The 10,565-nt window shown below is 33.6% G+C and overlaps 1 pseudogene; it reads left to right on the forward strand.

The window, feature by feature from the left end:
• Positions 1 to 8,239: 8,239 nt before the first annotated feature.
• Positions 8,240 to 8,833, forward strand: LOC114753438 (uncharacterized; annotated as a pseudogene).
• The last annotated feature ends 1,732 nt before the right edge of the window (positions 8,834 to 10,565 follow it).

Raw genomic sequence — 10,565 nt, forward strand, 5'->3', positions numbered from 1 at the left:
ATACGTTTTCTCCACACTTGTTGTTCTTTGCATTCAATAATCCTCTTAACAATTTTATTAATGTGATTCTCTTGAATTTTAATTATTAGGCTAAGACGAGAGGCGCGTGTTCAAGATATGTAGCTGGGCAGGAGAGAACCAGGAAGTGGAAATAGAATTACGGGGGTGTTTGGATAAGAACAAAACCATAGTTTCAAAAGTGTTTTTACGATATACGAAGTAAATATGTGGAGGAATTTGTCTCGATTTGTAAAAAAATGCTTCTAAAAAGTATTTTTGGGGTTAGCCAAACAATCCCTACATTACCCAAATACGCGTTCTTGCTTTTGTCGCTTGGTGCGTTGCGGTGAGTGGGACCCACTAATTTTTTTATCTTCGCGTCCTTGCGCAGGCGATCCCTGTAAAGGCCATCACATTTATTTTTTTTCCCTATCAACAGTAAGCAACACATTTATATTATTTATTATTCTTTTAATTTATATAGTTTAGGGTTTAAATTTTAATAAATATAATAATATAATATAATTAAATTTATTTTTTAAAAAATAAACTTGTAAAATTTAGTGATAAACATCTTAATAATATTATTTGAATAGATTAAAAAAACTAAATAAATTACTTAATTATATTATATGTTACGTGATCTTTCTAAAATATTTATATATATCTTTAATATTTTAAAATTAATTAATTATGAGCAAGGAACAAAAAACCGGACCGGTAAATGAACCGGTCAAGACACTGGTTCAAGGGTTAGTGGTTAGACCGGGAGTCAAACCGGTAATAATTAAAATAATATAATTTAATTAAAATGAGAAAAAATATTTATATGTTAATGATAAAAAATAATATTTAATTTTTAAATGAATACTCATCTTATAAAATATTGATACAAATAAATTTTTTTCCCTATTTTCATCTATTTTTCTTTTCTTTCTTTCTCTTTTTATTTTTTTCCTTTTTTTTTTTCAATCTTCCTCAATCTTCTCTCTCTCGCGTGAAGACCAGTCACATTGCATTCCATAGCACGCTTTGGCAGGTCAGCTTTTTGCTTTTTTGTCTCCCTTCTCTCTCTCCCTCTTTCTCTCTCGGACAATGAATTGGCTCATTCAACAATGAATAGTGAAGTATTATCATTTTTTCAGTTTTCTTCTCAGCATCTCGTCCGTCCTCCTCTCTCTTTTATCTTCCTCCTTGTCTTTGAGTCTTCCAGTTATCTTCTTCCTTGTCTTTGAGCCTTCGAGGAGCAGAATGACGAGCAGAATGAATTTGAGGCTTCATTATGAAACACGACAGATTTTCAAACAAAGTTATAGGTTTTGATTTCTACAATCTCCTCTACTTCTGTCTCATTGCTTTCTCTCTTCCTCAGTTCTTCGGTGAACAGTGGCCAAAAAAAGTGGAAAGAAAGCCAAAACCGGCAACCCACTCAACCCAGCGGTTTGCCTGGTTTTTACCGGTTCATTCCGGGTTGTTCCGGGCTGATGAGGGCCCGGTTTTGAGGCTAAACCAGACCGGACCAAAAGCCGGTTCACCGGTTTCCGGTCTGAACCGGCCGGTCCGATCCGGTTTTTTTTTACCTTGAATTGTGAGTGTGATTAATTCTCTTTTCCCACGTAATACGCTTATGTATGTTGCTTGATTCAGATAGATTGGCATTTATCATGAGAATATGAGTCAACGCAATTAATTCATCTCCGAAATCAAACTTCAAACCTATCACCTCTCTCTCTCTCTCTCTCTCCGTCCAAATAATTGAACTTTCTTTCTTAATTATATCCTCAACTTTTCCATTTCCCAAAAAACCTCTTAATTAATTCATTCTAAAATATCACGTAATCACCCAATCACGCATTTCTTAATTTCAACCCACAGTTTTCTTATGTTTAAACGTTTCTAATTTTAGATATTACTACCTCTAATGCTATTTATAAGCTTTAAATTTAGAAAGAGGTGTGGTCTACCTTTTTTCAATATTAACCTTAATTATTTCTCTTTTATTACATTTCTCTACACATTCTCTTTCATCCTTTTTTATTTATTATAAGAGCATATTGGAAAATTAAAGTCTATTTCTAGCTATTTATTAATTTTAACTAATTGTATATTATCCGTGAATTCGTTATTTGAAGTTTATAATAAAGAAAAAAGGGAGTATTAATTAAAGGTTACACATAGCTAGGATTATCTATGATATCAGTTTACCTTTTTCATACAAATCTATATTTACAGATTGAGCACTGACTATTATGTATAATATGCCCGTGTTTTTCCAAATCAAAGCCACCGTCAAAAATTGTAAACCACATACATGCCACCCGCGCTGTTAAAAACAAAAAACAAAAGAAAAAGAACTTTGTCCTTGTTTACTTGTCTTTTTTCAAAAGTCTAAAAAACATTAATCAATAAAATAAATTAAGGACATATCATCAATTTTTCTACAAATTAATAGGTCGTAAAACCTTAAAATGTTATGTGGTTGAGACCTTTATTATATATATGTGTGTAATATTATTATAGATACACACAGAGGTTACGCAGATAATTAGGCGTAAAATATTACACTGATTCCCTCCATACAATTGCAGTTTTTTCAATTAAACAGAAAAATATATAACTCGCATGATATTTTTGGGATTACACATGTGTACGTATACGCACCCCATTACACCTTAAAAACTTCAGTTCATTAATTGATAGCCTCATTAATTTTTTTAGTATTAATAATAGCCTGATTAATTTTAATCAGTGCATCGTCAGGTATATTTTTGGGGTCTCCCGATCTGGTTTGCAAATTAGATAGGATCAAGGTCGGTCATATTAGCAAAAAATAAAAACAGCCTAACAGCCTAGTATTCCATTCTTTTTATCTTGACTAGTTAAAAGAAAATAAACATTAACAAAAGTGATGAAAACCAAGAAACCATCTGATGACATCACATAATACCTTATACAACGGACTAAGAGTTTTTTTTTTTAAGAATATATCTTATAATTAAGATCAAAGGCAATATAATTATTAGGTTATTTACATTACATCTTTCCTATGTATAAAATTATTAAATAATATAAAGAATAAATAATTTTTTACTACGATGATAAAATAAAATGAAATTATTTTTATTTAAAAACCTATAAATACTGTAACAAAAATTCTATTGAAAGGAAGATTTTCGAAATATTTAGTCATACATTAAGAATTCTTACAAAAAAAAAAAGGTGATATATTAAGAATCAAAACTAAAACAAAACTTTGAAAAATCAAACGTAATAGCATAGTGCCAAGTATATATTGATGTGGATTTGCTTTCAATATCTGTTGCATGCATGAAAGATAGACTCGTGCCACACGTATTAGTGCAATTTGCCCCATCATATATTACATCTATGACAGACAAGGTTCAAGTTTGTCTTACAACCATGTTTTATAATACTAATCACAAAAATAATCGAATTCTAAATAGCCAAATAATAAATAAATAAAATAAAAGAATGAGAAGCTAGTTTTCCTCTTACAGGTGGCAGTCCCCAGATGAACAATCACTGGGACTACAAACGGATGCAGTTGCAAAATTGCATGCCTTTGGAAGATCAGGGCGTAGAAGAATCTGCGTTAGAAAGCGAAACAAAACTAAAACAAATAAGGATAAAAATTATCAAATAAATCTGCCGAAGTCGTTGTAGCTTCTTTAAACTGAAACCAGAGATGCAGTGATTTCCTAGCCATCTAATTTAAATTTCATTTTCAATTTTGATAGCAGATGGAAGTCTAAAATTGAAGAGCACCACCTGCCGAAATCGGAGAAGGGGGATTTTCGAAAGGAAGAACCAGAGGAAGAGCGAGAATTTGAGCCCCAAGCTACGCCTAGGGTTTTCTGGTTAGTATTCTTCTTCTTCTTCGTCTTGGTGCTATCATTAGAGCGATTAGAAGACGCTGAATTACTGAAACTTCGCTTTGAATTTGCAGAGCGAGTGGAATCAAACTCATTTTATTTTCAATTTCTCAGGGGAAGAGTACCAAGCAAGATTGTTATTTTTTGCTGGAACAAACAGTGGTCTGCGGATATAATACAAACAAATGCATTCAAATGAAGCGCCAAATTCAGCTTCACTTGTCTGGGGAAGAATCTCCGTTAGTTTGGCTCTTGAGGGAAGAGAAGATCCTTTCTATTATTGTGAAATTGACCCCTATATTTTCAAGTTTTCAAATCACTAGCCCTCATCCACAGTTTGGAAGTTAATTAACATTTGCGTTCTTCCAAATGTGTCAACGTGGCTAACAAAAAATTGACGTAGCATATTTAATATTATATCTGGTCTTTAATAAAGGCTAATTAATTAGTTTGGGTATATTAAAAAAAACTAGTTAAATTAGTTGTTTGCAATAAATAGGTGTTATCTTTCCTAAAATATTATTGTTAATCAAGTATAGTGGCTATAACTATTATTATTATAAGGAATAGCTTAGAAAAAAAGATAAATATGAGAAACAAAATGGATTAAAGTCTTATATTTAAAATTAAAATAAAAGTCAAATAAGCTCTTATATTAAATAATTGCAATTATATAGCAACATTTGGATGATGTTTAGAACATGTTTATGTGCACATGTCTTTAATTTTTATTGTATTAAATAAATAATAATAATTGAAGATATAAGCGTATGATATTTAATTTTCGATGGTATTAAATAATAAAAAATTGAAGATATAAGGGTATGATAACTCCTTTATAAAGCAAATCATCTATATGCTATAGATATGTTTTGCAAGAAGAAAAAAAATTATATTTTCCAATGTTAGGATTTCATGATAGCATGAAAATCATTTTTAAAGGAAAGGTTGATGGTTCGCTTAACATAAGTCAAATTGATGTTAAAAACGTACTATAATACCTAATTTTCATAAAATCATTATGGTTGTGTTTGGGCACTAAATATGTACACCTCTCCTAATATGTACACCATTACGCATACTCCCTCCTCATAGATATAAAATATTTTCAATTGCCTCCTGCTTTTATAACAAACTTCTACATTTTACTGAAATTAAAAAAATCTTAATGAATATCTTAAAATTTAACAATTTTTTAATTTTATTCCCAATATTTGAATATATATCAAGAAAATAATAATACTAATTCGGGATAACATTGTACCCCCTCTAGTCCATCATATAAGAAATTGATTAACTCTTTTCACATACCAAGAAATAGAAGTTTAGTTAGTACTCCTCCGGTCCTTAATGTAAGGTCCATTTAACTAATTTGATTAGATTAAGGAAATTAGATAAATTAGTTAATTATAAGAAAAGTGACACATTTTTCCTAAAATACCATAATCATCTTTCTTAATACCTCCTCTCCCTCTTCTACTTGATTATGGTTGAGGGAGTATTTATAGGGGTAATTTAGAGAAAATTGATAAATATGAGAAATGGGTCTTATATTTAGGACCAAAACCAACTCAAAAATTGGGTCCTATATTAAAGATCGGAGGAGTAAATGTATCCTAAAATTATAATTTTTTATCATCTTCCCCCTATAAAAATGATAAAATAGTATTTAATATTACACTTTTATTATCTCTTCTCCCCCTATATTTAACAGGGACAAACGTGAAAAAAATCACATTAATTATCCTGGCAACGTTTTATATTTTAAACCACAATTTTCTTCAAACCAACTTTTTATATTATGGACCGAAGGAAGTATATTCATATAGTAAATTTAATTAGTGACTTATTCTAACAACAAAAAATATTATTTCTCTGCTCTATAAATAAGATTAGCAGCAGTGATATTTGTACCCAAAAAAACAGCCTAGTACTCCATTATTCTTATCTCGACTAATTAAAAGGAAATAAACATTAAACAAATGATGAAACCAAGAAACCATTAGATAACATCACATAACAACTTATATAACTGATCGAGAATATATCAGGAGGACCAGAGAGCGTATAATTATTAGGTTATTCACATTACATTTTTACTATGTATTGACCCATAAAATTTTTATGTGATATAAAAAATAAACAATTTTTTACCATGATGATATAATAGAATGAAACTATTTTTACTTAAAAATTTAATTTCTTCAAAAAAAATATTGAAAGGGATGTTTTTGAAATATGTAGTAAGGTATTAAGAATAAAAAATAAAACAATACTTTAAAAAATAAAACGTAACAGCACAGTGCTAAGAACTCCCTCGGTCTTTTTTATATAAGCCTGAAATTTGAATTAACTTAGTCCTTTTTGTAAGAGTCTAATTAGGATTATCTGAATATTTAATGTGTTTTTATCATTTTTGCGTCTAATTAATTTTATGTGATGACAAATTGCCAAATTACACTTTCTTTCATACCTTCTCTCATTATTACTCTATTTCTCGCTCTTACTTACTCCCTTATAAATAAGAGCACACTTAAAAAAAGTTTATTTTTTCTATATATTTATTGTTTTTAACTCATTTTAACAGTTTTTTAAATTGCTTAATTTAGTTACCAAGTTCTTATAGAAAGTACCCGAGGGAGTATATCTATGTGGATTTGCTGTCAATATCTGTTGCATGCATGAAAGATAAACTCGTGCCACACATATTAGTGCAATTTGCTCCATCATCGATTACATCCATGACGTGAGATAACAAGCTATGAAAGACAAAGCTCAAGTTTGTCTTGCTACCATGTTTTATAAATAAATAATGAGAAGCTAGTTTTTGTCTTATACGTGGCAGTCTCCAGACCCATGAACAATCTGAGACAACATAAACTGGGGCTACGTATACAGTTGCAAACAATTGCATGCCTTTTGGAAGACCAGGGCGTAGAAGAATCTGCGTTAGAAAGCGAAACTAAACCGGCCTCATTAATGAATCCAACCTAAAATCTCAAAACAAGACACAGTTGACTTCTTTCTACCACCAGTTCCTCATCCATCTCTGGGCTCCTCCGTTTCCAAGTTGTTCCTTCCTTCATCATTCATTCCTTCCATAAATTTCTCATTCAGGGTTTATCTCCCAAACACCCCTACGAGAGAGAGAGAGAGAGAGAAATCAAACCTAGCTTTCTCCCAATAATGGATATTTGGTCATGGATATGCGAGCTTCCCAACTTGGACGACTGATTCGAACTCGCCAGTTCAGGCAAAGCTAATCAGGACGGTTCCACTCGGTCCGTTCATTTAAGAGCTGACCGGACTTCTGGGTCGGAATCGGAAGCCGATGTGATTTTCCCTATTTGCTTGCAGGGGTTTCCCCCGCTCAACGTTGAAAAACCTCTCTGGGTCTCTGAGAAATGTCACCTTTCTAGAGAAAACCCATTCCTTCCTCTGATTGTGCAGCTTGTTCAGGAGATTATAGCACTCTCCCCCAACGCACCAAATAGTATGTGCCCAAGGGCATAGCTCCAGAAGCTCAAACCCGAGTCTATCGCGTGGGTCATGGACTCTGATCACTTGCCCGAATCCTTCTCCATTCTTCAACCTCGTCTTCATCTTACGCCTCTTCTGGCTCTGCGCCTGCGACGCCCCTAACGAAGCGGGCTCTCTCTATTTTCAATCATTACTAACTTCGACGCTCGAAATCATCTCGTCTATCCCGTTGCCGGTTCTGCGAACTTTCTTAATCACCGTCGGCGTAGACGCAGAGTTATGCTTCATGCACACCCTCGGGTACATAGTGGCCAAATTGTGCATTTTCAGAGAGCTAGGCGTAGGATTACAGGCGTTGGTTCCGTCGCCATGTCAAAGCCCGGGACTTTCATACTCCACGGGGCTCACGGCGTTTGGGCTCTGAAGGGCTATGCTTCGATGATGACTATGATGAAAGTGGCGAGTTCCGATGGTTTGAAACCTCAAATTCCTCGTCTTGATGCTAAGGAGTCAGTATTAAAGTACGCTCTTGCCCACCAGCAACTTGAGGCCCTCGTCCAGTTAGAATACTCCGTCGCTTTCAACGATGGGTTCATTCAGGTTCGTGCACGCGTCGACAACATACGTCTTCACGTGGCGAAGCTCGGGTTCAAGAACCAAAACGACGAGGCGGAGTACGGCGAGGAGAAGCACTTCCCATCAAGAGTTCGAATCTGGGTCGGCCCGGAAGTCGGAGCAACGTACGTGGGCGGGTTGAGTTTGAGCCGATCAACAGAGAACACGGAGAAAGAAGTGGAGATACAGAAAATCGTGAAGGGACATTTCCAGAACCTGAAACTTTCCAAGGGAAAGGCGGTGGCCAGAAGATGAAGACGAAGAACTGGAGGATGGACCAAGAAGCGGAGGGGAATGCGGCAATATTCGACGCCGTTCTGTACGACAACGCGACGGGTCAGGAGGTGGCAACGGGGAGGCCGTACGGGGAGACGCGTGACGACCCGGTTCACGGGTTGAGGAGGAGGTACGTGGGAGCAAACAGACCGTTTACGAAAACCGGGTCGGTGGTGCTCGCAGTGGACGAGTATGGAGAAGAAGTAGGGTGGAAGCTGAGCAAAGAGATGGGAGGGAGTGTGTTGAAGTGGAGTATAGGAGGGGAATTTGGGTAAGTTACTGGCCAAATCAGGCAAAGATTTCATATTTTGAGACGAGGTACGTGGAATGGTGTGACGAGGTTGATTTGCCTCTTATTCCTGGCAAAATGATCGTATGATGGAACACACGACGGTGAAGAATTTATGTAAAATCTCACGAATTCAACAAAGATAGATGTGGGTTAATTAGATTGCAATGTCAAGCATAATGTAGTAATCTACATATACGCACCACTCAAATGCTTCATATCTCCGAATTATATATAGAAGATATATGATATGAAAAGAATACTAAAATAATTTTATTTAGTTGTTACTTTATCGAATCACTAACTTAGTCCTTTAATTTAAAATTTTAGTATTTTTGTATTTAAGTTTGAGCTTTTTTCCCCTTTTATATATGTGTACACTTCATTTGTTGCACGACAACGAGCAGCTTCTAATTAAATCGATAACATGTTAGTTACTCTTTGTGCAAGAGTGTTAATTATATTGCTCTATTCACGTACGGTAGTGGTAACAAGGGATTCACCGGAGAATGAGAAGATCATGCTGACACGTAAGTCTTTTTTTTAAAAATATATACAGAGGAAGGCAAAGCCTTGGGGAAAAAGGGAAAATAATTAAAATTAATAAGAAGAAAGTAATGAATAGCCTAAACTAAGAGCCAAACCCGTAAATTAAAGTGGGAAGTGTAAAATGTTAGAGAAAATAATTACACAGTTGATTCACCCAATTAAAATGGTGGGACAGAGGAAGAGGTGCCCCAGAAATCTGAATACCGCTATTTAATATTTCCTCAGATCTTATATATAAGCTTCAAATTTCAAAAGCAATGAGATTCATTTTATAGGCTTCAATTTAGTTTTTTTTACATTTAATGCATTTTTTTAATGTTACTCGTAGTTTAAATTAGTAAATAGGTTAGACATATGTTTTTATTTTTAAATATGCTATTATAATATATGAGAATAAGGATGAAAGTGAATAAATTAGTTATTTAAAATTTATAATAATGAGCAGGTGCAGTATTGTTTTTTTAAGGGCTGACGCAGAGTGCCCAAAAAGTACCTGGCAACTGAAATCTTCCACTATTTCACACGCGTAAAGTGCGGACGCACCATTATGTTCACTGTGCTTCGATCAATCATTTTCACCGTTTACTTTGTTGTTATTGTTTTAGAATCCTATAACTCTTTTATTTCTTGCCATTACGGTTCGAACCAGGACCAACCAGAATCTCTGTCACCGGGATTACTGCTTATGTAAGGTGGCTGTGTTATATATATTCCAATATCAACACAAAAACGTATCCCTTGTTTGATGAGCATGGGCATATCTTGAGAGCATTTTTTGTGATACTATCCTTCATGCAGTAATGGGTTTGATACCTTTGTTCAAAATAACTTAGACCCTTATAAAAGTGGCTGTTAAAAATAATATTAACTCCCAAAAGCGGCTTATACATAAAAATGCAACTTGTTTGAGAATATGACCTCTATTTATTTCTGGAGGAAGTATATTAGAATTTCTTCTGTAGGTGTACGTAGGAGAATGAAAATCTAGAAACAGAGATGAATTTTTCACGAAAAAAAAAAGAGTGGTGAAAGGAAATCAATTTCAGTACTCATCACAATAATAAATATTATGATACTCTTCATTATGGTAAAATTTAAACTATTCAAAATCAGTTTTAATTGTCTTGATTTAAAGCTTTCAACTAGTAATTTTTAAATAAAAAATTATTTTTAGAGAAACTTACAATTAAGAATATTACATTTATTTTGGACTATATACTCATTAAAAAATATTTTTTTAAAAATAAAAATATTAAATATTAAATTTCAGCCATCTATATTAAATTTAAATAGTTAAAATTTGATTAGCATCGTAGTGCTCATCACTGCAATAAGCACCAAAACCGGTTCTATAGTAGGTGGTGGGAACGGACGTGATAGTTAGGTGGGAGTCTTGTAATGATAAGAATCTGTTAATTAGATGGTCCATATTTTTTATATGACTTTGAAGTAATTGTTTAATA

This window comes from Neltuma alba, unplaced genomic scaffold (assembly GCF_004799145.2).
Source record: "Neltuma alba isolate B1F8T4 unplaced genomic scaffold, ASM479914v2 tig00007927_pilon, whole genome shotgun sequence".
Classification (NCBI taxonomy): Eukaryota; Viridiplantae; Streptophyta; class Magnoliopsida; order Fabales; family Fabaceae; genus Neltuma; species Neltuma alba.